At 38.2% G+C, this 27,005-nt stretch overlaps 1 protein-coding gene across 1 annotated transcript in view; it reads right to left on the reverse strand.

Annotated features, from left to right (window-relative positions):
• fstl4 (follistatin-like 4) overlaps nucleotides 1-27,005 on the reverse strand; it is a 370,155-nt gene that overhangs the window by 251,278 nt on the left and 91,872 nt on the right. The gene's annotated exons all lie outside the window — the stretch shown is intronic.

The raw sequence follows: 27,005 nt of genomic DNA on the forward strand, positions 1-27,005 counted from the left end.
CTTTTGCTCCCATAGACATGACTTGCCATGAAGTTGCTCCGCCATGTAAAATCTTTGTAGGAAGTGTCTTTGGCAGCTTGACAACAAGTAAGGGTGCGTCAAAGGGTCAAAATAGTAGCAGCCAAAGATTCTAGAATGTAGCGCTCTTGAATGTTTGGTTACAGCACTAGCGAAAGTGTAAAATAATGAATGTTGGGCAGCATGCGATTAACATGATTAAAAAAAATAAAATAAAAAAAGCATTATGTTCAGTCCTTAATCTCATTGTGATTAACATGTTAATGCTGACAGCCCTAATTATTTCTGATACAGAACTAAAATGCTCATCTGGACTGAGATCATTTGTTTTAAAAACGCCATTTTATAACGTGTCCTGATAAACAGGCTAATACAAGCCTAATACAGAATTTTATTTCAGTTATAAATCATATGGAACTACCAAACAACATGCTACCAAGATGCTGCGATTCTAATAGAAATCTACCCAGCTATGCTGAACAACTGGCAGTTGGAAAAAACCTGAACTGGAACTTTTAACAAAGTTCAGTTTTCAAACATGAAAAAGTCTCTTAAGTTGCTGTGAAATGCAACAAAAACATGTACTTCTCATTATTTTTCTGACAAATGATACACAGTGCATAAAATTCAGAGATTGAGGCCTTATTCTCCCAGTTCTGTATTAATTCCATCCACATCCAGAACATCAGCCAGTTCGGAGTGCCTCGCATAACCTATTCCAAATCACTTGAAAGAAGCATTGATTGGCCACACTAGATAAAAAGTCCAACCTTAAACAGGCTCAGGGGGGCCGTGGCATTGGGTTTGGAAAGAGTAGCGGTGGAGCAGAGAGCAGAATGAGAAATGAACGGAGAAAAGACATTAGTATGAGTAGCAGGATGGACTACAGTCAGTGTGTGCGAGCTTCAAATGTGTGAACCCTTCGCAGTGAAAGCTGTGGTAGTGACTGTGTATGTGTGGTGTGTGCGCATACTGTGCAATGCACCCAGAATTTTCATTTCAAACTTTCATATATGTGTTTTAACGTATGTGTGTTTGTGTATGTGTGTGTGTGTCTTGTTCTTCTATCTTTATGAGGATCAATTAGATTGTGGACATTGAGTGAAGACATTTTTGGCTGGTCATCACTTTGTCTTTTTAGCAGCAGTTTCAAGGGTAAAGAGTCAGTTCACTCAAATTCCACAAAAAAATTTCTCACTTACCTTGGCATGTAAACACCTCTGGTTTTATTTGCTTAGGTTTTAAAAGATTTCTACCTCCTCTATAACACAATGCAAGTGAACTTTAATCTGTGGCACTAAAAACTAAAAAAGTGATTCAAAAAATTAATCTGTTTTTTAAAATAGAAACTGTGAAAACAGGTAAAGTGGACCAAGAAAAAACATTAGATACTGCTATTGATGAGAAATATGTTTTTGTTTTGAATTTGAGTGAACTGACCCTTTAAGACATAGTTTTATGGCTAAAAGAGAAAAGAAAGCTACTATAATATAGCATTGCACTCGCACAACATTGTGATGGACAGTTCAGATCAGTTTTGTCAACACCTGGCCCCTACATTACCCACAATGCAACTCACTGCCAACGGTGTGTGTGTATGTGTGTGGGATGCAGAGATGTGTGCATCTTTGCAGGGACAGCTACAGTGATGTAAATGCTGATGCAGCTTTCCATTCCCCCCCACACATTTATCCTATGCCAACACACATTAGTTATACTGGGTGATCCTCTCTCTCTCTCACTCTCACACACACACAGACACACACTCATGTATGCACGCACACACAACCTCTCTAAGACATTTACAATAAGACAGACAAATTGACACATCCTCTAAGCACACACCAAATCCAGTACTTATGTGACGCACTCCTACACAAACACACACTTGCAGTTAAACACATCCATATTTGCTAATGTACCATATACTGCATACACACACATATTACACACACACACACACACAAATACATTAGTTATACCAGGCATCTCACAGTGCCCAAGATGGATGTGATGTTTGCACTTGTGGTTGATGTTATGCGGGACATTTTCTGCCCTCCATTTTATTCGTGTTTGGCTTGTAAACTGTGAGAGTCTCTGCTTTCAAATGAGTAATTAGAGGGCTGTAATGCAGTGCTTTGTTTTATTTGTTTTCCCCTAAAGAGTCTGATAAAGAAGTGAGGGAGAGGGTGAAAGAAAAAGAGGGTCGAAGAGAGGGAGGCATGATGGGGTAAGACCAACAGATTAGATAGATAGATGGATAGGGCCTGTTGTTAGCAGCACTTAAGCAGTCTAGCCATGTCACACTGTGAACACTTATGCTTTACTCCACAAAAGAACTGATTGCTTTTCTCAGCTTCTTATGCCCCTTAAACATTCTCTGCCTGGAATGACAGATTAGGTTTCCCATAGTATCTTGAACAAAAACAGCCCGGACCTTTGGTTCATCAAGTCATTGTGGCTCACATGTCGTGCATAACAAACAGTTGCCTATTTACTCATCAAGCACATATGGGGCAAATTTAGCATTCATTTGGAGCGCCACTTTCACTCTCCTTTGTGCTGTATTTCGGTTTAGCAGCTTTTAGCTGTTAAGTGCTCAAGTTTCTCCACTATTGACTTAATTACTTCGTGCAAAAGGAGTTGTCACTTGCCTTCATGTCAGACGTGTTATATTAAATTCAGTAAAACAAATGTGGTGTCAAAAATGCAGGTGTGACAGGCTACAATCAATATTTTTATATTATCAGTGGATCACATGACTGTTTCTATATGAAAGGTGTTGCTTGTGGTAACAAACAGAGAACTGTTACCCAACTCTGCAGTTCTCCTCAGCTCTATAGACCACTTTCGCACCTTTCTGCTCATTGTTTTGCTGTTCAGCCCTCAACTTTATTATTTTGGTTCAGTCTTACTGCTCTCATCAGCACTGTTTTCAGCTACAGCAGGCAACTGTTTTCAGCGCTCCCTGCTGGAGTTGACAACTAGCTGGGGAACCAATTAACTCATACAGCACTTTGTGAATTAGGTACGAAATGTAATCTTCCACTGACAGTCAGCGCAACTTTAAACTCAAGTATTTCAATTGGAAACTTTTCTATTTAGTGAAATGCTATTAACAGCAGCAGAGTTGCAAGCAGCAGGTTGGGTTGGATAACAGTGCATGACTGTCACACCAGACCAGACTTTGTATCCAGAGTCACGGTTAGGTTTATGCAACAAAAGCACTTTGGTTAAGGTTAGTAAAAGATTAGTTGAATTTGATTGGTTGAAATGAAAGAGACATTTGTGTCTGAAATGACTATGAACTTTTTCTGTAGTAAACCAGACCACTATCTTTCACTAACCTTAACAAAGTGCTGAGAGTGCCTAAATATGATTATTAATAAGTGTAATATTGCTGCAGTCACTACAAGTTGATATTTTACTGTTTTGAGAAAGGGACAATTCCTCTCCATGAAAACTGGATTCACAGTGGACAGAAATACAAATTTAAATTAATGCTCCATGAATTCTAGATATGTAAATAGGCCATTAGCTGCTAACTATTTCACCATATCGAAGTGATGATATGTGATTGTTGTCGTCACAGCTTGTTTGTGCTGCCTCCAAGAATTCAGGTATATTACAGGTAGATGGGCAGGTTTATCCCCATGACATATTCTACAAATACAAAATCTGAACGAATAAAATAAACTTAAGTATAAAATATTATGGTAATTTGTCACACATAAGGTCATTTCTATTTCTTACTGCCCCTTTAAATGCCACACACAGGAAAATGTTGGCAGTAGGCACAATATTTTCCCATGTGGTGGAGTGAGTGGTGCAAACCTCTTCAGCACACTAATCTTCAATTTACATCACCACCATCACCACAGCCAGAAATATACTGTAAATCTCTTACAAGACAGATTATTATAATTATTAATGCTGCTGATCTTAATAGAACTGATGTCAAAATATGAAAAGTTTGTCTGCTGAGGCAGCTTTATTTTGATAAGCTTGATTTACATAATACACAGACACACATACACTATGGTCTGGCTACATTCTCAACACTTAGTGACCTCCCTTTACGTCTCTGCCCCACTTGTCTCATATAAAGTATTCAGAGTTGACAAAGCTGTGTATAAGTGGAAAGAGTATCATTTGGCTGATTGGCAGCATAAGATAAACTTCATTGTGTACACTGCTCTACAAACCAAGGCCTCACAGCTTCAGCTGAAGGCATAGATGATCATAATTGTTTGTTTCATATTATGCAATCAGTAAGCCATTCTCAGAAATGACAGCATAAATTAAGCTGTCAAAACATTTTCATGACTGTCCAACCACAGCCATGCCTGCTAGGATATACTTTAGAATAATGACTGAATCCATTTTTACGTGACAATATACATATGAAAAATAAATGTAATGTATGAGTGGAAGATGATATGAGGTAGCAATTTAACTGATGGAAACATAAGTGTGTCTCTTCTGCTGAGTTCACTTACATTATGTGTTAATGCTGTGTATTAAACAGTATGTTTTTGTGGTTAATACAGGTTTGGTCTAAATTTAGGAATTCATAGAATTGATTAATTAACTCCTTTAATTAATGGAAGCAATTAATATCTACTTCTGCTTCACACATCCATGATCAGTGGGCTACTTGTTCTGGAAAGTTGCATGTATGTTGTAGTACAGCTAACCACAGAAACAGCAGACAGGATTTCTAAATTAACAGCTCTGTTAATTTAGAAACAGAGCTGTGTTAATTTAAGGACGAACCAAAGGTAGGCTACGACTTTTAACTGCAACCCACTCACTGCCAATCACAAGCTTTAAAAGATGCATGCCACTGGCCTATAATGTGTAATTTTCAAAGAATACAGTCAATCACCACAATTGTACAGGTCACATAAGAATATGTAATGACAAATACTATCTTTACAAAATTAAACATTTTTATCAACACTAAGGAATATTTATTCTGTCTTCACTTTTTATATTACATGTAACATTTTAAAAATCAAATAGATATGGAATGTGGCATCTTACAGCAGATAAGATCATGAAAAAAACAAACTAACACTACCTTGAATAGTTTGTTTTGTTTCCAATTATTGTGAGAAATCTACTAATCTATTACCTACACCCACGCACCCACGCACACACACACACACACACAATAAACATACACCTTAACCTCTTTAATTTGCTCACACTTTACCCCAACACACAAATTGACAAATGTGTTTACCATCATTACGACACTCGCCTGTGCCTTGGTATGCTCGTCAGCACAATTAGCGACATGAGAGTAATCACAGCTCTTTGCCTCAGCCAGTGCAGCTGTGAGCGGATAGAACACTGAACACAATTAACAACACCTAAATCCAATTAGCAGACAATGAAAAGTAACACAGCCTGATGGTGCTAGTTAACCACAGAGGAGCTCACTGCTGATGGCATGTTAGAAGAGAGGTGGGATGGGGCGACGAAGTGTAAGTTAAGACTGGCAAAGAGGCGAATAAGCAGGGGCAGGGAGGTCGTTGCAGTTCGGTGGATGTTATTGTCAACATTCATATACAAATGCATAAAAAATACACGTCTTATCGGCCTCAACCAAAAGGTGAGGCTGTAACAAAGAAGAGGATTGTGTGTTCCTGCTCACCCAACTCAGACCTAATAGCTCAAATAAAATCCTGCCGTCGGCTATAATTATTGGTGTAAAATCCTGTCCACACGCATAGTGGGATAAACTGAAATGTGTTTGTCAGTTCTAAGTTGGAAATTCAAATTCCTGCCTCGTAGGTTTAAATTAGATCCTGCACTCCACAGAAAACACTGCTTCTACTGCCAAAGTTGTCAGAGTTATATTTGGCTGTTTTAGCAGGTTAAACATAATTCAGATTTAAGTGCAACTTAATGTTTCCTTTTATTTTCACCTTCAACACTTCTACCATCATCACACATCAAGAAGAGGCAGTCAGGGAGAAGAGTGCTGCTTACTGACAGCACATTACACATTGTCAGGATATTAAAAATCTTCACAATTCAAACAACTTGTAAATCTCATTGCCATTTGCAGCCCCAAATTTGATATTCATACATCTTTTTTTTTTCTTTCTTCAGTGATTACCTTTTTGAAATTCACAGTAGGCCTAATCCAGAGATCTCAGAGTCTGTTATTTGGTAAATGTCCAATGTTTGTTCAATGCAGATTTACAACAGATGCTATTTGTTCAATACCTGCAAACAGGATTCTGGTATTTAACAGCATTCAAACTGTTGCCAGATGTTAAATTACAGATGTTGAACAATTTGGGTAAATTATTTCTAAATGTAAAGTCTCTGCTCTAAACCTAGTTTTGTGTAATGTAGCAATGTAATCAGCATTCTTCCACCTAGTGACTACAAATAATCTGTATAGGTGCCCAAGACACAACAAGCCTAACTTGTAACCAGCTGTGGCTACCCAGCACCGGTTATGAGCTTCAAGAAAAAAAAAGACAGGACTGTGACCTGTGCCAGGACAGACATGCAAACGGATATCAGAAAAATTAGTGTGGAGCTGAGGCAACTCAATTTCCATTTCCAACAGATTTATATGTGATACTGTCTCAAGTGTTTTGGTAGCTAGATGGTGCTGTGGTTGATCATATGACAATGTGGAAACTGAAACAAGGAAGAGGGGAAAGCAGAGGCTTGGGAAAGGAAGGTGACAAAAAGAAGAAGGGGATGCACAGAGTGTACAAGAGGATAACAAACGACTGGAAAAAGAGGGGGGGAAGGGCAAGAAAAAAGGGCAAGACAGAGGAGAGAGAATGGAAGAGGATAAGAGTGGTATGGACCAAGGAAAGGTGGACAGGTAATTAGCCAGGAAGAACAACATTCAGTGACTAAATGGAGGAGAGGGAGAGGGGTAAAAAGGATTGTAAGGAGTGTGGGCTAATGAGCTGCTGTCTGGAGGGCAGTTCTTTTATAATCACCATCTAGTGGATAAAGATGGATCTTTTGAATAGTTCAAGTTCAGAGGTTTATTTATGAAGTTCAGCGCAGATTGTAAAGCAACAAAATCCCCTTATTTTGTGGTAAAAAAAGCCTTAAATATCACCATGAAGTACAACCTTTTGTGACACAAGGAGGGTTTGTTGGGTTAAAGCAGTAAATGCTCACATTAAAACATTACATTTAGACTAAGAGTGTTTGTCACACGACTCAGGAAACCGATCCAAATGCCCTCTTCATTACACACAAACACATGCACTAAAAAGAAGAAAACAAATATAGAAAAATAATATGAATCATCACAACAAATGGTGACTGAGAAACATAGAGAAATGTGCTACCAGCGGGGACAGAGAGAAAAACAGTATACATACTTTATCAGCACTAAACTGCATTAATGAATTGTTGGACAATGGCGGGCAGGAGAACTTCAAAACGGGCTGACAGACAGAGAGCACTTAAAATGTCAGCGAGCAATTTTCTACTTATATATTCATAACAGACATGAAGCAACATTAGCATTTATTTTTAGTTCTCTCTGGCAAACATCAAAGTCTAGTATTCACTCTCCTTTTGCTCTGTTTTGGTCTTCACCAATTCCTGAGGGAAGTATTTTGCTCCTTAGGTGCTAAATGCATTAAGTAATTTCTAAGTTAACCTGAAGTTGGGCGCTGGGCAAAGAGAGCACACTGGGTTTATCATTTTTGTTTTTGTGTTTGTTTGTTTGTTTTTTGGCTGAAAGCAGCTGCCTGCTGCTGCTGGAAGTGAAGTGAATGAATAAATAATAAACTACTGAGTCATACCAGTTGTACTTTCACAGAATGAAGAAAGTTGTGAAACTGACACAGTCAACAGTCAATGTGCCATAAAAAACACTAAAGTGACCTAAAAGAGGCTAAGAAGCTCAATATGGCTGCAGAGTAGGGCTCTGATTTTGTTTGTTTGTCACTACAACCAACCCTTTTCACATTCAGTAATTGATTAATTATTTATATAAAATACTAATTAATAAAGCTATGCGCCCATGTGTAAGATATCACACAAACTTGATTGTTTCAAAGTGCTGAATCTGTGTGTTTGACTTTGTAATAGCTCAGGCCAGATCCAGCATCATTTTATAAAGCAGAGAATACTAAGAGAATACTAATGTACTAATAAAGCAGTGTTACTCAAATTTGTGCTGCGCTTGCCATTGAGTTTGCGACAATGTTCAGCTCTGATTTACTTGGACATCGGCTGATTGTGCAGTCAGCACTGGACAACCTGGACTGCCCTGGCACTGAACCTCCAAGAGGCACTCTGCCAGTGAAGGAGAGCTGACAGTCGCACTTCAGAGGTGGGGTCTCTATATGATCACTACGCTCAGAGATGAAATCATGAGTTAGTGATCTTGATTACAAAATATTTATTCTGGCTGCAGTTCAACTCCACCAGAGAAAAAATACTAAAGATATTCCTCATGAAAGAATGACATTATTGTCATTAGCACATATCTAATTGGTAAGACAGTAGAAAGCAATCAGCGTGGTAAACAGAAAGGAGATGATGTATTAGACAAATCAAAGACATAGGAAATATATGCAAGAATGCATAATAATCCTCTGTTAACATGTCTCCTACTATTTGCACAATCCTCCCTTAAATGCATATGCAACGAGCAGTGAGATGCGCACTACAGAGCCATGCACAAATGACAAGCAAACTGTGAATCCAGTCTGTTGCAACTGTTTGATACATAGAGCCAGAGGCAGACTGAAACAATAGCTCAGCCTGGGACTTTGACTCCATCTTAGGCCACCCTCACGGAAACCTTCAGACTGCTAATTCTGTAGGCTAACCCCAAAATTCTTCATGTGGCAGGTACAAGTCTAGTTAGAAATTTGGTCACTATGTTCATCTGGGAGGAAAGTTATCCAGATTACAAAATAAACAAGAAATTGTGACTAGGAGTCAAGTATATAAGAAAAATATGTTCAAATATGAATATAATTTTTTTAACCATTTTAAAAATTGCATGTTATTAGAGGAGAAAGTAGAGGCTACATATGAACGATATAGTCACAACAAAAACCCAATGTAGGTTATAATTATATTATGTCAATAAGTTAACAGAACATAAGGTGAAAGGCAGGAGTTTCCCAGTTCATTCTCTCTCTCATTTTCTCTCTCTCTCTCTCTCTCTTTCTCTCAGAAGAAAAACTAATTGTTCAAAAATAGGGCTGGCAGTAGCAGCAGCGCAGTAGCAGCAACGCTGGCAGTGCACACACACACATGCATGTGAGCCGTAGCAGCTCGGCAAGGTATCCATCACACACAGGTGAGGTAGTCCAAAATGACCCAGGCCACTGGGAAATATCCTGGTGATTCCAACAGGCTCTCCACCAGCCATAGAGCACATGTGTGTTTGAGGCCTCACATGACACAAAACCCATACAGTACTTCTCACTATAACTGTTTACGAATATACCTAAAAACCCCAACGGATATAATATTGCAAATTGCAGCATAGTGCCTTTCCAGCTTTGCTGTAGTGTAACTGGCCATGGAGATAATACGAACAGCAGGAATCTTCCTGGAAGGGGAGCCTCCTTCCCTGCAGACCATGATGGTCAAACAGCCCACAAACCTTTGTGAGTACGTTCACACATATTGACAGAACTACACTCCACTATCAAACAGCAATCCTTTAAATTATCCCAATTAAAACAAATTAAGGTGTTTGGGTAGCCATATATTCCTTAATATATCCATTCATTTGAAAAAAGCAAAAACTGAATCCCTTGAAAAAATATTTAGGAGATATTGAGGTTTTTAGGGTTAGAGGGTTAGGGTTTTTAATAAGGAAAAAAGTTTTAAAAAATCATCGCAGATACACCTGAATTTAAGGATCTTAAATTTCCAGATTCAGGGGTGCTGCACACTTGGGATTAATTAAAGTATTCTAACCCATGATGTTCATGGGTTAGAATACATTAAACGTTAAACCACGGTTTAAGGGGGCGTTAAAGGGTAAAACCTAAAATGAACCTTTTACCTTGATTTGAAAATGAAGGTCCTTTAACCAAGTGGTGGCTTTCACATTATTTGGTTAAATTTAAGGGACTTTTTACCCCTTTAAAGCTGTTGAACTGTGCAGAAATCCAATTAAAATACATTTATTACAATACTTAAATATATCTATTAATTATCGCCTCAACCTCTTTAAAAAAAATTAATTACTTTAATAATTACATTCAAACTCCTCTTTCAGATCCCATAAGCTTTAAACAACTGAGGGATAAAATCACAGCTTGTGCCTTGTCATAGACCCCCTCCCCATCAAACACCCAGACACACAAATCATCTCACCGAACACGCAATGCCATGCTGGTTTTTCATCCTTCCTCGCTCTAATAGCATTGTTATGGTTCCTGCTGTGCATACACAGAGAGACCAATCTAATCCTTTTTATAGATTGGATATGCTATATCTGGTGTGGTGTATCTGTATAGAAATGCATGCTGTGACCACTGGAACGTCAACATGTAAACAGACCTGTTTCTCTATCCTCACCTCGGGCTCTGCTTTCTAATCACATTTCCAGAGAAAAGAGGCTGGAACGGGAGGAGCATTTATCTGCAGCAGGTGTCTGATTAATGCCCCCGCCTGTTCCTTGTTGTTTTGAAGCGAAAGGATGTGTGTTTGCGTTGAATTTCACACGCGAAGCATGCACAACATGCTGGGCTGCGGAGTAGGCAGGAGGTTTTTTTATGTGTGAAATAAAGCAAGCCATCAAGTATTGGCCCTTACAAGCCAGACAAACAACTCCAAGTAACTTCGCACATTGCAAAGTGAGAGTGAAGTGTTTCAAATTTTGCAGACTTAAAATGCAGAAATCCGGTGATAGCCAGCCGATCACTGGCTGGGAACCTTGTTTATTAAACAGACAGGTTTGAAATTATGTTTCCATAAATTATAACACAAATTTTATGCTAATTTCTGGCAAAATTACCTGAATGCTGATATCATGTACTCCACCAACACCCTGCTCTTTTTAATCTTAATTTTTTGTGTAGCTCCCTGTCTCCTAGAAAGTGTGTTTATGTACCATGTCTATTAGCAATTACATTTTGTTTCCTCTGCAATGTAATCTCTGGCTGGATTATATTCAGAGCCAATCCATTTTTGAATGAATGAAAACCTGCATTTTTTAACTGCAGCAGTGACGTCCCCCATAGGTTTCTGAAGAGCAGTTGTGAAGCTTAGAGTACGCTGCTCTGCCATCACCATTTTGGCAGCCCCTGACTCCGCCTAACTCCTGGCTAATCCAAAAATGGGCACAGGTGGGGTGTGTGTACAGCTGAGATTTTGGTGCATACTGCTTTAAGCGAGCATACACTCCTGCTAGCATTGTTATCACAGCTGGGCCTCTTACGCTGGAGTTGGCTTTGCAAATCTACTATCCACATCAACCACCTCCCTCATAAATGTAGTGTTTCGTTCATTCAAAAAAAAAAAAAAGTTGCCCTAGAACATAATCCAGCCAGCAACTACATTTGTCACCACAACATATCTGGGAAAACAATTTTCTATGATGATAATTTCTAATAGTCAGGATTGTCTGGTGAAGAACCTATATTTATGCTTAACCTGACAAGACCTTGTGGCTATTCCAATGACCACTGTCCGTCAGGAGCAAAGTCAGAAGTAGTGTGATCTTTTTGAATAGTATTGCAGTGCTTCTGAGCAGAAGGGCAGGGTGGATGACTCGCTCAGCAAAATGTTTGACCTGTCTCCTACCAGCTGTCAGCGCTATTATTTTTTTTATTTATTTATTTTTTAACCATGATAACCATAATCAATCCCTTACCTAAACCAAGTAGTTGAAGGCAGCTAAATCAGAAAATGCTCATATGAGAAGGCTTTGATATCGTTGATATTTGTTTTGACACAACAACCTATTGCTGTCATTTACTCTGGGGGATCTGTGCATCTACTGCATTTCACTGTATTCATTTGCACACAATAGTGTACATGAGTGCAGCAGTCCCCATCCCCCCAATAGTGGATATGGTGGTGAAGCTGTAAGAGTTACATTCACACCAGGGAATGTTGTAAACAGATAATTAGCATGAAGCTGACTCAGTAATTGTTCCTGTACCATCAAGGTCATGAGACTAATCAGCATGAGAGTGTGTACATTCATGTGTGTGTGAGCGATGCAGGCAATTACAGTTGAAAGAAAAAAATAACTGCAATAAGCTAGTGAGATGACAAGCCGCAACACTGGGATTGTATTGGAATATTACTGGAGGAGGAACACAAGGGGGGAAACAACAAGAGTGGAGAAAATAGATCAGGCAGCGGGAAAACACAGTGAAAGAGTAAGGAAAACTCTAAAAACAGATAAGGAGACTGAGATGTGGGGGGAAGTTCTCGTCAAAAGAGTGTAACAGTGGGTGTCTGATGGCACTGTTATGAGATAAAATGGCCAGCAATGGTGACAGTGGGATAGAGGAGGAGGACAGTGAGCTAGCAGATTTTCGCTAAATCATCCCAGATGGGACCCATCACTTTACCTCCTCAGAAAAGACCAGCATGAGGCCTGATGGCAGGTAAAAAGATGAAGATCATGAGAGAATTAGGAAAGGAATAATCCAGGAAAAAAAACAAGGGAATAATAGAATGGGAGTAGAAAAGACTACAAGGAAAACAGACAAGAATAAGAGGGAAAAGGAGTCAAGTTGTGCATGTGTCTCTCCCTCAGTGATGCCAAGTAAAGATTTAGTCGTGCCAGGCTCTCAATAGTCTCTCTTCAGTCTGTTATGCAGAACTGGGGTCAATTCAGTTTTCATGTATTGAACAGAGCATCTCTGCTACAGAGAACCAGAATAGTCCTTTGTGAATAGAAATTGATTTTTTAGGTTGATTATCAATTTTGTATAAATTATATTTACAGTTCCATGTTTAAGTTCTTTCAAACTAAACAAACACACGTATTGACAGTATACATGCATATACAGTATCCAAGCTACTACAGTGTATGTAAATACGTTCACTGATTACCCAAAAGTAACCTGGCTGCTCCAAGTAACCTAGTTACTTGTGCATGTAAACGCACTGAGTAAGATGCAGTGGAAAGCTGAGAAAAAGCTAAGTGATCTATTGAAATATAAATGCACTTCAAAACTGTTCCTGTATTGATCTCTCAAGGCTTTCTGACCTTCAAACCTGTTTCACTGCAGGACAACTTGATGAATTCAGGCTCAAAACATTGTGCCACTTAATTAATTGCTGACATGTAAGCTCATTAATGTTAGTTTGTACGGCACACTGATAATCCTGAGTAATATAGTTCAAATTGTTGAATGTGTGTCAGATTTTATTTCTGAATTGAAATGTTGGCAGCTTAAGCATGATTGCCGTTGAAAAGAAAATGTGGTTACTTATAAATTAGTTATGTATAAATGATTATTATTTATTATGCATGGTGTGTAGGACAAAAACAGAGTAAAGACAATAAGGTATGATTTATTTATGCATGTTCTGCCTGTGTCCATGAGAAACGGAATGGAAATATAACAAAATACAAATCTTTCTTCCTTCTTCTAAATGAAAATAAGACCCTCCACGGAAAACCCAAATTAGAGATATTTCTGTATCACTAAAGTGACAAACTGAGGTTCTGATATAGGGTTAACACCATACAGCCTAAACATGCTTTTGTGCGTAACATAACTGGGGTTTCTAATAAATACACTTCAGTAAATGGGCACAAGGAAAATATATAAAAAATACAAGGAAATATAGTTATTAAATGTTAACCACAACAAATATAAATGTGCATTTCCAAGTGTAATGCAGCAATATCTAACCCGTCTATTTTGTGCCAACACGTCAACAATCTGCACATAATCTATCATTTATAATGCAGATGTGTCTGTGATGCTGTTTTCTTTTGTTCCCTCTGCTAACCGCACACATTGTCTTTCATTTCCTTTTCTTATGACACACAGCAAAAATGTTTGCTCTCAGAAATCCCTCTGCTATTGGAAAAAAAAAGAAAGAGATAATGCACAGGGAACACTTTGTCTTTCTTGGTGTAGGAGCTGCATGGCAAGCACACAGTGGAACACTTGTCGGGGTCTGCTGGTTGGCCTGTAATAATATAGCACATACTGTATCAGTCTTTTGTCTAAAAATGGCACTCTGCTCTTCATGAGGTACACGACATTCAGTGACCGAACAGTATGCCCTCGCTAGCAGCAGGTAGGACCACCAATTTGATTTCAGAACATGAATTCCAAAGCTAGCATTGCACTGTCAGAGAAACTATAATGAATCCCTGTTAGAAATAAATAATGAAGTCTCTTAATGATGATAATGATCACATGCTATGCAATGTGCTATGGTAAAGGTTTGGTAAGGTTTAGGGACAGATCACACTTTAGGTTAAAACAAGTTCTTTGTTATGGTCACAATAATAATCCATCATCCCCAACCTCCTCCATATGCAGACTTTGTAGCTCTATAATTGAGTTCTCCTTTACCATATTTACTGCCACGAGAAGGTTTTGTCACTTGAACGAAAACATGTTGTTTTGGGGCTGAAATGAGGTGGCTTAACAATAGTTTGGGTCGTAATCAGCTTCTTGCATCCATGGGGTTGTTTCTTATTATTGATTCCAGTCTACATGACAGAAGGTGGATGTTCATCCAATTTAAGATCTCCTGGTTTTCTGGGTTAGGCACAGTTGGATGAAATTGGTTTGATGAAACAAGACTTTAATGGACATTTTTAATGATCTTAAATAGACCACTGATAAGTTAGTTGAACTACTCTGTCCACATAACATTGCAGACACATGTTCATAGAAATGTGTTATCTGGAAAGGGAATACCAGTTCTTAACTGTACAACCGTCTTTGGTTTCTGGTAAAGTGTGATGTAATAATTCAGGCCCATATTTTTTATGCATATGAGCTTAATGTGGTAAAAATCTTGTACTCTTGTACTGATTTGCAATAGAAGGTGTCAGTCCAGCCCAAATAATTGTAGCAGAGATACCAACCCCAGAACTGTTTATAATCAATTTTAGAGTGACTAGATTAAATCTAAAGTTTTCTTTGAATGGGTCAAGGGTCAAAATGATAACCTGGATAAACTATTTGATCTCAGCAAACTTTATTTAACACAAGCCTGCAGCAAAGAAGTTTTCACTTTCTACCTGCAAAAAACTGATTTTATTTTCCTTCAAGCTCTGGACATGAGCTGCCCTCCTCTCACAATTTCATGGTCGATGAGTAACCCTCACAAACAGCCCCACACCTTCTTAATATTTGATATTTTGAATTTTTCATCTATACCTTGACCTTTTTATTTGAAGTTTCCTTCAGCAGCCAGAGTCCTACTATTTGTCTTTCTTGAAAGAAAGAAAGAAAGAAAGGAAGGAAGGAAGGAAGGAAGAAAGAAAGAAAGAAAGAAAGAAAGAAAGAAAGAAAGAAAGAAAGAAAGAAAAAGAAAGAAAGAAAGAAAGAAAGAAAGAAAGAAAGAAAGAAAATATTTATCTTGTCTTTATTTATCCTTTACAAATTAGTTATTTTTTAGAAAATGCGGTCAAATGTGTCCACTTCACAGGGCACTCTTTTGTACAGCCCTGCTAACTGTTGGTGACACTTTATTTTATGGTAAATGTGGATATTGTTTTGCAGAGAACTGAACAGCAGGCAGACATGGCAAAAAAGTGGGTCACACCTTAATCTTAGTCGAAGTGGAATAAAACCCTTCATGAATCATGTAGATACTGTAGAGTCACGCCTTATAGTACATACACTGTGCGGCAGACAGCGCTTATGTGTGCATGTGTGCCTTTTTTGTGTCTTTGTGCCTAATGTTTGGGTGTGCTGTGCAGTCATGTGCATCCAACATATTCACACAGGGGCCATGTTCTGTTTTATTACTGAAAACAGATTTTGCTGCAATGTTACCACCAGAACTATGAGTGATTATATAAAAGGAGATGTTTTAATTACATATTTTAATATTTAGCATGTGCACCACCTAAACGAATTGACCCCAAGATACTTAGCCTAATAAAAGTATGTAATATGGGTGGTGTGCAAGGGCAGGTACCTAGGCATGCTGATTCCTAGTGTCGTAGACTGGTCGTAGATTAATGACCTACAGTCAACCTGATTTAATGTAATTTAATTAATCTAATTCAGTGTATTTATTTAATGAAATTAATTTAACTGGATTTAACTTAAGTGAATGTGTTTTAATTTTATGGAGACTATTAAATTAGTTGTATTTCATTTAATTAATTAAACAATTTAATATAATTCAGTACATTTAATTCATTAAGTTGATTACAGTTTATTCATTTCAATTCAATTTATTTCAGTGAATTTAATCTGATTCAAAATTTATAATAATTTTATTTTAGTTAAATTAGTTTAATTGCAAAAGTTAAGTTAATTTAATTGCAATGTCATTCATTTAATGTAACCCTTTATCTAATTTTATTTATCTTAATTAATTAATTTTAGAATATTGGTTTCAATAAAATTAAATTAATGCAACTTACTTAATGTAATTGAATAAATTATTTTCATAATTTTAAATTAAATTAAATTAATCTCATTCAATGTAATTTCATTTCAAGTAAATTCAAATCTAAAAATTAAATACACTTCATACCTTTTATTAAATTTCTTCAAAGTCTTCACTACATATTTTCTGAATCTGGACAGACATGGATGTAAACTGCAACTTGGTTGGCGGTTGCAAAACTAAACATTTTGGTGGGTTTAATTCTACAGGCCAACAAGGGTACATATGATATCATCTCTGAGCACATGGTGATGAAGCGCTCAGGAGTGACCCGCCCATATGTCTCCCTGTAAAGCCTTTGTCCTCATACAATATCAAGTCAAATTCCTGACAGGGGGGGCGATGCACATTAATGCAAACAAGAATTCCTGGACTACATCTCTGGAGGTTAAATCCCCTCCTTCTGTTCTTCCTATTATCTATCAGATAGTCCTGGAGACTATGCTGAGCCGGATGGAATGAGGTATGAACAGGACTCTGTGTGGGTGTGAAATATCAAAGAGATTAAGATTACAATATCACTTCATTCCCCTGATTTAGGGAAAGGCAAGATAATTTAGACACAGGCTGTTCTCATTTGCATGTGTATGAGAATATGTACAGGAAGACAAAAAAGTAAAACAAAACACACACATAAGAATTTGTAGGTGGAACTTGAATTAAAGATTAGAAATCTTTCAGAATATGTATTCCATCTGTCTCACTTAATCCCAAAAACAACACCATAATTTGCAAAAGATGACAGATAATTAAAGTACTTAAGTCCCATCTTGTGCAGAACAAACATATTAGCAAGATCAAAGTCCCAACAAGAAGCCAAAATTCCACTGGTTTGCAGTCGACATCAGAAAAGTCTCATATTTGATACCTCAAAATCAATGTTTCTTTTCTAATCTAATTATGCTACTCTGACAATTTAGCAATGTAATTAAGTCCCTCTGTAAGTCCATGCTGTGACTGACAGATTGCTGACTTCCTCACAGTGCAGAGTGACAGGAAATGAGGCAAAATAACACGAGACATGGGTTATTGATAACAGTAATTAACTGAGACCAGTACAAGCTGTTCATCGTAATTTAAGTAATTTGGAATAGATTTTTGGAAACCCCTTTATGGCATCTCATTTAGACACCTTCTTTTAGGTGACTATGTTCTAAGTAATAGATAACACAGTTTGATAGAAATGAACAGAGCATTAAAGGTTTTGCTGTCAGTCCAAATTACTCTAGAATAGTTTGGTAGAATAGTGGAGTTTGATATATACTGGATCTGCAGTGGTACCCACTGCTCTCAGGAAATAGCCATAGTTTCTCACTCTTACTCTAACTTTAATAAAAGCTCTCACCTTCTTCTGGGTACTTGTGAGTTAACTGCCACCAATCAAGATAAAAGCATTACAACCTTAAACAGTTGTTCAAGCTCAACCAAGTACTGTAACAAAGTGTAACTTGCTTTCAGCTGTGTTGGTGGTAGATGACATGTTTTTCCCTGCTCGCCTTGACCTGGCTGCTGGTGCTTCAGCTCCTGTACATTCTTGATGCCATCAAGAATTTCTGTTCATGCTGAACTGCTACATGTAGAAGAATACAGAAGATACCACTTGCCAGATTTGCTCATACAGTACCAGTGACAGACAGTACATTCAGTGCTCGTTTAGCTGTGAATGTTCCTGGCTGCCTGCACAGTCTGGTGAGACTCATTGTTGTCTCGTTGATAGTAGACTACTTATTGTGAGTGTTAGTTTTAATGATTGTTTCGAATACTTCAATTGTCTCCATTTAACTCACACGACAAATTTTATTGGACTTTTGACTGTCTGCACAGCCAGAACATCTGACGTGGGTGCATGAACGTGAGCATGGAAGCCCTGGGTGGATTTGTACATTGACAATATTAAGTTTTCTGTAGCAAAATTCAGTTTTCTATCACAGCAGTTTCAGTCAAGACTAAAAGTTTAGTCACAACATGTTAACTACTACTCTGGTAATGTTAAAACAAATTCATGACAGACTGACAACAGCCATGTGGGAAATTGGACCATGGAACTGCTAAAACTGCAAGATAGCTGACCAAAATGTAAGACATGCCAGAAATACATTGCCAAGAGCTACGTCATTCAGGCAGTCTATGAGGCATTGTGCCCCCCCCCCGCCCCCCGCCCCCCTCCCCTCAACCTGCACATCAAACGACAAAGAATCTGGCAATAATGCGTCTCAATAAGCAATGATGATCAATTTGTGGGAAAATCTGGACTTAAAATCTCTCTGGGTAAAAGGTAACTGAATCTAGCTTTGTCTTGACTGAGTCAAACCAGATGAGGGGAAAGTGGTTATTAATTAGAGGAGTTCATCACAAAACAATGAAAACACATTTCCTGTTTTATTTTGTGACTTCAAAAGTGGGATAACTTGAACGAGGGAAGAGGAAGACCTGCCACTGATGACAGAAAGATACAGATGGTCCATTAAGTAAGACATTCATCATGAACTCTGCGTTTCTTTTTATAGGGACTGAAAGGTCTTGAAGACACTTGTTTTCCTGAGTCTGCACTTAAGACCACTCCTCTACGACCTCTATCTCAGAGACATAGTGTAACTGGGCTCCTTCTCATTCATAATGCATACGAGGACACAGAGTCTCTCCAGCTCTCTGAAGACATATGAGCTGACTAATAAAAACTGATATTTAAAAATGAAAGTTCATTTCTGCTATGAGGATTAATGGCCATCCCAGTGGTGGCCACTTAAGAGTACATGATAACTCAACAATGAGTTCAGAAAAGTCTCCTGTGGCCGTTGTTGTATATCAGCCCTCTGCTTCTTTTCTTTTGGTATGAAACCATTATTTAAAATGTTCCTTTCTTGTCCCTTATCCGACTTGAAATTTGATAAATTTTCCTTAATGAGACATAAAGATGTGAGGATGCATTTGCCTTCAGTACACATCCTCTGATAACAGTGCATGCTTTCAGTTTCGAAATCCAATCTGAAGACATCAGGAAGAGATGAATTACCTGTGGAAGTCAGTACACCTCACCTAGTTTTATCTACACACATCCAGTTAATTCTAGAGCAAGTGAGCTTGGCTGAAGCCCAGATCATTATCTAAGTATCCATTCAGCTGTGTCACAGTCTTATTTAAACAAATGGCCCTTACTGAACCTTTGGCTTTGCTCCAGTTCACTTGTCAAGAGTCAAACTCTGAGAAGTGAAAGCAGTCCAGTAGCTGGCTGCAGTCCCACTACATATCTGTTCCACATATATGCTTTCAAAACTTGTGGACTATCGCGAAAAGCTGCAACAATGGAAAAAAAGCATTTCCTGCTTGTGTAAGTGTTTATTATTATTATTATTATTTTATTTTTATTATGTTTTTATGTCATCATGTTTTTTAAAAAAGAGCTAAAGTTCTCTCTCTCTCACACACACACACAACATACTGTATGTGACAAAACAGCCAACTTCACTATGTAGTGGCCCCAAGTGGTAGTGGGAGGTAAGTGAATATTTAAAAGATTTCATTACAGAAAACTAAATTCCCTCTTTTATCAGTTGTACTGGTGATTTTTATTCGGAATCCATTCTGTCCTTGAAGACTTCTCCTCATACTCAGAGTTTTAAAGTCATAGATAACTAAATCTGTTATTTTTCTTATTCTTTATTCTTGAAGTTCTTTCACTCATACAAGAGGATTCTTCATTTGTCCAGACTGCTGCAGGCATTTTTACCTCTTTTGGATTGTTTATGTGTTGATATCATTTGTTGGTCACCGAGGTCACAAATTTGTGTCATAAATGTTTCAATGTTTCAATCTAATGAATGCCACCTGTTCATGACGTGTGTGTTTTCATGAAATTTGACCATTAAAATACTTTAAAGCCAAACTGCTACATAAGGCTGCTCTATGTATGGGCAACTTTCATTCACAAAATGTCACCCAAAGGTAAGAGGGACTTTACAGAGCAAAGCTCAAATTCCTGTTGTCAGAAATCAGCAGACGGAAACACGGCAAATTTAACAGTGTCAGAAGTGCACTCCAGAAATAAGAAACTACTCCAACATCTGTCACTGATATGTCATTGTAGCTGTACAGTGACGGAAATGAAGAGGACAGGGTTTGATATGATGTTAGATGCCAAAGAAATGCCTTGGTAAAACAAAGAGGTCCATGACTAAAACAGGAGGCAGTCAAGCTGATGTGACAGTTGGAGATGACATAATACGTTCCACTACAGGTGAAGTTACACTGTCAGGACAATGACCTGCATAAAGATCCTAAAGCAGCTGTTTCGTACAATTTTCTCACAGCAAATACCTTTTCACTATTCTCATTCTCATTCTATGCCATTATTTGAATTTTTGTTGATTTCAGCAACCCTTTTAAACTCAAAATTTATTCAAAATCAGGCACTGAAATTGAAATTAAGTCAAGCCCTCTGTAGGGAAAGGCAGAGTCTAGAGCGCTCCTAAATTTAATCTGTGCCTAAATGAAATCCATGAAAAAATGAGAAAATTTGTGAATTCATGCCATTGTAAGAGGGATTCTGTTCTTAGGATTGTTTCTTGCATGCAATGGCGGATTTAGATATGGGCAACACTGGCAGCTACCCAGGGTGGCATCTTGTTGGGCGTTGACACAGGCTCTTGTAAAAAAAAAAAAAAAAAAAAGTTACATTTGCATGATCGCTTTTCTATCCCTCATTTGCACATTATGTCAATAAGGAGTGTGTCAATGGGGGATGGGGGTAGTTTGACCACATGTCTCCCCATTGGAGCAGGGCATAGGGGCGGGGGGGAGGCCCATTATGTGTAGTGCAAAGACAATGCTTTGAGAAATAGGGCATAAAAGTAATAACAACATCAGAATAATGCCATCTTATACCCTCCTGGTCTTGCTGACCTGTTGACTACCTTGGCAGTTTAAGGGCAGTAAATAAAACCCACAACATCGGACCACTTTTCCACAGTTTCCTAATATATATCAGATCGTAAGATGTACAACTATACACCGTGTAGTTAAAGCAGCCTGTATGTTCATCACGCACATACACCAAATCCTTGTTCACCTCTAAAGTGACTCATTAACTTAGTATCGATTGGGCCCTGCTGGGACAACTGTGGGCCATGTTCTGTTGTCACAAATCAGCAAGATAAGAAAGAGATAGAGAGAGGGAGAGGGACAGAGAGAGAGAGAGAGAGAGAGAGAGAGCGAGAGCGAGAGCGAGAGCGAGAGCGAGAGCGAGAGCGAGAGCGAGAGAGAGAGAGAGAGAGAGAGAGAGAGAGAGAGAGAGGAGGGGGGGATTAATGTGATAGAGCAAGGAAAAGACAGTGAAAAAGAGGCATTACATGTATACATCTGTAAGCTGAAAGCTGTGTGTGTGTGTGTGTGTGTGTGCGCGCGCGCACTAGATAATAATTATACTAGATAATAATGTAATTACAGTTAGAAAGCCAATAGCACCTAAGGTCATCACAATGAGCAAGTGTGAGTGTTTCTTTGAATTTGTGTGTAACTGGATTTGTGGACGGACATGTTCACATAAATACAGCATGTGTGGGTTTATACACACTGGGCAGCCGTCATACAGCACCATGACGCCCTAATCCACATGCTGAGAGTGAGAACCCTGATTTTATGATGTAAGCTTTAAGTAAGTGGGGATGACAGTGTTGTGTGATGTTGCTTGAATATCACAGACATTCAAGGTTCCCAGCAAGCGAAGCAATTGATTTTGGTGATCTCCTGACTTGGTGCCACTTGTGCTACCATGAGGTTGACATTTTTGTTTGAGGCTGACGAATGACATCCTCATCAATTGCACTTCCTGTTTCAAATTCAAATTTTATCTGTCACATACACAATCATACATTGTACAGCATGCAGTGAAATGCTTTGTGCAATACTCTGACAAGTAGTTTAGTGCTAAAGCATTATTTGTTACTCTAATTGCATGCCAATAACCATATTTCAGTGTCTTAACAATAATAAAAATAAACAACATACCCCCACTAATGCAGCAGCAGGAGTTAAGAGCAATTTTGCACCTCCTGTTCTAGTCTGGAAATTGATTTTTTGAATGGGTTTTTGGTTAGATGCCTGAAATAAGGTCTGTTGTTGACACAAGCTCAAGACATTTTCACATTTTATTCTACAACATAAAATACATCTGTAAATACCACAGTTGTGATTTTTTTTTTCTATGATTTTACATCTTTTAAAAATGGCCGGCTATGAAAGCCAAACATGAAAACCAATCTGCTCACCAGTCCACCTTTACAGCCTCATTGTGTTTATACTTGTTCTCTTTCAAACTATTACTAACTTTATAAGAGGAAAGGATTTTGTGAGAAAAGGTAAGCGCACTAAATCAAATTACCATAGTTTATGAACAAAGACTGTAGAGAGATTTAATTTTAAAAACAGGTAGCAATGATGTATCTGTGACTCAAATCTCCACAGATACAAAGGCACATCTAAAAAACATGCTTGCCATTCCTCAATCCTCCATTTTTTCTCCAACTCTCTCTCTCTCTCTCTCTCTCACACACACACACACACACAATCATTTGTTTTTGCTGTCCATCATGCGTTTCTTACAATGGAAAGCATAAACCTGTCTGTTTGTTTGCTCCTCAGCTCTTCCGTGCTCTTCATTATTGCAGCCTTTTGCTTGAGTGGCAGTGCAGACAGTCAGGATTGGCTCCAGTCCTAAACCTCACTGCCCAATCTCCCCTGCATGATTGAATAAGCTAAGCCTTATCTCCCACTGGTCAATATCATATACCTGCTGGTGCTAAGTGAATGCCTTTCTCCTCATGTAGATGCTTGTCAAATTGAACGAGAGCCAGAGTTTATTGATTGGGTGATAACGGAGGTGGCAATTGAGGGATTGGGTGAATTCAGGTTGTTGTAGGCAGTCCTGGTGGGTGGCCGAGGGTGGTGGGCCCTTTAGCAGCTCAGTATAGTGTGTGTGCCTGTTAATGTCTCTGTCTATCGTCATGTGTTTTCTGTGTGTCTCTTTGTGCATGAAAGGACAAGTACACTTACTAAGTCCATGGATAAAATACACAGCAGGTGCATTTGATGTGAGGTCCATTTTTTTCCATTATCATAGCTCATTCAGCAGCTGCAGCTTTTAATCTGTGTGATTGTATTGCGCTTATATCATCTCATACCCTGAGTAGCTACTCATGTTGTGGTCTTCATCTCACCTCTGCCTGAGAGGGGTACCAGCTGAGATGCCAGACAGCAATCATGGTTAGTTTTTGTGTAGAATATCACAACATAAATATGTCTCTGTAATGTTCACGCCCTTTCCCAAAGAGCTCTGGAAGAGGAAAACCAGTGAGTTATACTTTTCTAATTACATGTTACACTTTTTTACTGAATCTCTCTGTGGTCTAAACTGAAGCCATATTTGAATGGCCTGACCAAGTATGAAAATCTCAAATGCATATGAAGAGTGCATGACTGAATAAAATACACAGACTGATAAGCGGCAGAGAAATAGCTCATTAATCTAAATAAAAAAGTTTTTTTGACCTGGTAGTTGGCCTGCAAAAAGTGATGGAAATTCACAACAGACAGTTTTGGTCATAATTTTACTATTGTTCTTTTTTCTCTCTCCTAAATAAGGTTGACTGGCCTGGCAGTTGCAATCTGACAGCTTGTTTGTCTTGTTGGTGAGCATCATTTTATCACTGCAGGTAGGAATGATGAAGAAAAACCCAAGTTGTAACAAAATGGAATTATCATTAAAAATATATATTTTCCTATTTTTGCGAAAAGCTGTGTTCATGTTAATGAAGCACATTGTTATTTGGTTTCATGGCATCACACCCACCCATATGTGCCTCTTGCCTTGTATGTCACACCTTAAGACAATTTCTAGCTGTTGATAAGCCTGAACTGACCTCCTGAAGAAGAAAATCTAAATAGTGATTATCATTAGTTTTCCATTTGTGACATCACTCTGAAGGGTAGATCAAAATGGTATGTTCATGTGATAAAATTTCATCACATTGAAAAGATGTGAGAGTCCCATCTTTATGCTTCAACAGCACTTAAACATTGCTGTGAAATCAAACCCGAGGATACTTGTATTCCATTATACCTCCCCTTTAACCCCTAACTGCTCTGTCAGTGTCTCATTAGTTGGCTGACCTGACACCTGACACCACAGGGCAAAAGGAGATTTCCCATTTGTAGTAGAGGATCAAAAGTAAAACATTATTCTTAGAGCAGAAATGGGAGCTACAGAAACATGATAAAAAAGAGCAAAAGTTTGAAAAGAGCCTGTTTGATATGCTTAGCCTACAGAGAGTGCTTTGTGTACACTATATAAACCATAATGTGAGGTCCTGGAAGGGATTTTCTGTATCTTATATGAGAGGCTTGCATTGTATAACTGCCAGAGCTTTTACAGCAATAATATGCACAAAAGAGACACGTGAGAAGTGTGGATAAGGGAGTGAAGTTTGCCAGAGAGTTGGATGATTTTCCACATTGAGTGACCAGTTTCATTAAAAAATCCTCTCCTGTCTATCCATCATATTCAAATAGCAACCTTTCAGATTGAAAAAGCAATTAATAGAGGCCAAATAATTAACTTGGTGTCAGTAATTTAATGTAGTCGGAAATAGTTTTAAAAGCTACCTTTTTGTGTATTGTGTGGTTTAAATATAGGAAATGATTAAAAATGCGGTTATTGCAGGTTTCTGTACATGTCTAGCTTCACACAAGTACTTCTTCCTTTAACTGTTCTACCTGAAAAAAGTGCTACAGAAAGGTACCAACCAGGATCTTTCTGCCATTTGTTCTTTACTGAGTCAGTGCATGTGTACACTAGGTACTGTACATCCATGTTAAATCAGGTCAGTACATATGATTATTGCCCTATCCCATTTACCTGAAGGGCATATAGGACTTATGGAACATTGGTAAAAGACGATGTAGTATCAGTTAAATTCAGCATTTACTGTCTAATATGGTGAGCTACTGGGGTGTAAATGAAATTTAAGCTGTAACTGAAAAAAACAATAACAATGGATACAGTGCTAGCTGTGTTCATTGGCATGCATGACCAGGCCTGAGGTATAAGCTGTTGGGAAATAAATCTGGAATTGATTCATCTTGCTGTAGTAATAATTTAATCTGGAAAATGTGGATATGATGTGCACCAGTCCACATGTGAAAACTCCAATTGTTCACATGACATTGTTATTGTTAACAAATTGCAGGAGATAATGGTTTGGGGATTAAATAATAAAACTGCTCTGAGTGGCCATTAAGAGTTCATACATAGTGAAAATGAAAGCCCAATGGAGGCAACCTCCCCCCCCCAACCCCACACACCCAATTATTGCCTGTGAGAACCCATAATTGTCAATTGTAGTATACTGGCAGCCTAATTCATAAGAAAATCTATGAGAGTGCGTAGGTAGTGCTAATGGTAATTTACTGCATTGGAGTTTGATAATCAACAGCTGGATGTACATTCTACATAAAGCACTGGGCTGAAGTTAATAGTAGTTGATAGTGTCACAGTTCTGCCTCTGCGTTTTCTCCTCCAAAACATCCTGTGGCCAGTACCCCCGAACAGATCATCGAGCCAGAATACTAGATACTACAGCAAACTAACCGGAAAACAGATGTTGCCGTTTTCATTAGATGCATTAATTATATTGAAGACTATGGACACAAAGGCAGGGAGTCAACATATGAGAGATCATTTCTAGTGTTTTTCCGTTTGTTTTTCAGTTAGTGAAGTATTGTACTCTAGGAACATTTTTGTGTGTGCAACACAAATGGCAGACAAAAAGCCCTATTTAACTTACTAACTGTACTTTTGGTGGGATTCCCTGTAATGGTCTGTGTATGCAACAATGCAAGCAGTGTGGTCTGGTAAAACAGGTACAATAAGCAGGCAGATAAATTGGTTGTTGCTGTTGGTGCACTGATTCTTCATTGTTGAACCTATTACAGTAATTTTATACTTAATTTAGCCACACATCCACCTTTTCTACCATGATAGCTGTAAAAAACCAAAACTTTACCACATGCAATTTCAGGCTTTTAAATGTAGCAACAGATATAAATGTGCTAAATAAACATACACATATTCATGAATATAGTTAGTTGTTTGTCAACTCAATGTGCAATTTCATAGTATTAAACCTTGACTGCTGAATTTTTTCTCCAAGTAAGGAGCAGGTATAAAACATAATAATACATTTTTTGGAGTGCTAAGATAAAAGGACCTACTGCTGACACTGGACTAGAGTTTTGTTGCACAAAACAAGCAAAACACTACTTGCAACATGGATTACCACGCACAAATCCTTACATGGCATTAAAATATTCCTATATACACTTTTGATGCATTCTTAAGGCCTCAA

Source organism: Trachinotus anak, unplaced genomic scaffold (genome assembly GCF_046630095.1).
Source record: "Trachinotus anak isolate AG129_WGS33_773 ecotype Australia unplaced genomic scaffold, CSIRO_AGI_Tana_v1 ptg000024l, whole genome shotgun sequence".
Classification (NCBI taxonomy): Eukaryota; Metazoa; Chordata; class Actinopteri; order Carangiformes; family Carangidae; genus Trachinotus; species Trachinotus anak.